Source organism: Macrobrachium rosenbergii, chromosome 2, assembly GCF_040412425.1.
Source record: "Macrobrachium rosenbergii isolate ZJJX-2024 chromosome 2, ASM4041242v1, whole genome shotgun sequence".
NCBI classification, from domain to species: Eukaryota; Metazoa; Arthropoda; class Malacostraca; order Decapoda; family Palaemonidae; genus Macrobrachium; species Macrobrachium rosenbergii.
The window spans coordinates 32,808,013-32,810,512 of NC_089742.1; positions in this window are offsets into that span (position 1 = coordinate 32,808,013).

Below are 2,500 nucleotides of genomic sequence, written 5' to 3' on the forward strand. Positions count from 1 at the left end.
CCGTTCAAGGTCTCGGAATTAAGTACGTTATCCGGAGTGTTTTTAGTACTCTTAATGCCTGTTCAGTGACTTTTTAGTATTGTTTCTCCGTTGCTATTATGGTGTTTTAGTAAGGTTTCGAGGTTTATTGATTCATTCGTGGGACTTTTGCTTTAATCTAACTCATGCATTGTTAGAATAGTAGAATTTGCCTGAGTTCTGTTTTATTAGAAGGAATATTTCGATCAGGATATACATACGTATATGTATATGTGTGTATATATATATATATATATATATATATATATATATATATATATGTAATATATATATATATATATATATATATATATCATATATATATATATATATATATATATATATATATATATATATATATATATATATATATATATATATATATATATATATATATATATATATATATATATATATATATATAATATATACATGTGCCATGTGTGTGTGTAGGTATGTCAACATTTTGCAAACTACCGATTTCCTTTAAGTACCCATTCTAATATTCAAAAGGCACCTTGTGAACACCACTACGATGCAGCAATCCCGAACAGATTAAAAGCTGCGCACTGCCCGTTCTTTCAATTAATTTCGCGGATGTGCGGAACGAAGGGCACATATTTCCTGCAATATTTCCCGCCATATTTTCTGCAATATTTCCTGCAACATTTCCTGTAATATTTCCTGCAATATTTTCTTCAATATTTCCTGCAATGTTTTCTTCAATATTTCCTGCAATATGTCCTGCAATATGTCCTGCAATACTTTCTGCAATATTTCCTGCAATATTTTCTTCAATGTTTCCTGCAATATTTCCTGCAAGATTTCCTGCAATATTTTCTGCAATATTTCTTGTAATATTTTCTGCAATATTTCCTGCTATATTTTCTTCAATATTTCCTGCAATGTTTTCTGCGATGTTTCCTGCAATATTTTCTGAAATATTTCACTAATATTCCTTCATATTTCACTACATCTTTGCAATATTCCTGCAACGCCAAAATGATAATTTTAATCATTAGTGAATTAATCGCGTGAAGACTCTAATTGCGCTGGTTTAATAAACTGAGCGCCAGGTGCTCTCTTTGTTTAGAGCACAATGAGCTCTACGAGCGAGCAGAAGTTTCCCCTCGATTATAGAATTAATATAATTAAGCCATTACTGTTTTGGCAATTATCTTCGGCGAAGGACTTGCTTATAATGATATTATTGGCATAATTTCTTTAAGAGTTTTTTCATCAATTAATTCAGTCAGTTCTTTTTGCGGTGAGTGATTAGTAAGCTTTTATTATATTTTGTAATGGAATTAATTTGTGATTGTTAGTACGCCAAATAACATATCTCCTCAGTATTAATATTCATAGAATTAAAGTATATGGTTGCAGAGTCGTTATTCTTATATATTCATAATGCGAAAATGTATAATAAAAGTCTTTATTTCTGTTTTATCCGTGAATTATAAATTACTGTGAAAACCGTACCAAAATATATCTCTTCTATTAAGCACAATATATGATTTCCAATGGACGTCCTTAGTAGACCAAGCAAAATGAAACCATTATTGATAGGAATAAAATTAGACATCTTCCTTGTTTGTAAATCTTGGTATGTTGTTAAATACACCTAAAACCGTCAAGCTTTACGAAGACTACTGTTGTCATTATCAAAGGATTTCACAATTCCCTTCTTTTAAAATAATAAATCTAATGTTCAAATATTAAATTGTAACCGTAGTCATTTCTTATCCAAATCAAATTCACATGACGTTATAAAATCCACTAAACATTTCAAGAGAGATATAATTATTTCCATATTACTTTTTAGTTTTCTTTTGAAAGCTATCTCATTTGTAGTTGTCTGTCCGTCCGCACTTTATTCTGCGCCCTCAGATCTTACTGCAGAAGCTACTGAGGCTAGAGGCCTGCAAATTGGTATGTTGATCATCCACCCTCCGATCATCCGCACTTGCTAAACTGCGGCCTGCGCCTCAGTGGTTTGATTCATTAAGGTTAAAGTTAGCCATAATCGTGCTTCTGGCAACCATGAGAATAGGCCACCACCGGGCCGTGGTTAAAGTTTCATGGGTCGCGGTTCATACAGCATTATAAAACAGAGACCACCGAAAGATAGATCTAGTTTCGGTGACCTTGATTATACGCTGTAGCGGCTGTACAGAAAACTTCGGCGCATTTTTTACTTGTTTGATTCAAGTTACGCAGCATTTAAATGTACTTTGGATCATTCACGTTCAAGGAAGACGGGAACTTCGCGGAAAGACGAAAAACGCATAACACATATTTTTAAAAGAAACTTTATTTTTGTATAATCTTTATTCGTGCAACACCAAATAACTTAATTAGATATCTTGCATAAGTAGTGGGCACGCTCACCAGTAAATAATAAAAAAAATATTGAAAGAGCAAAATAAAAAAAAAACAAATGCCAGTTCAGGTACGAAATAACAAGGTAAGGATAAAAAAA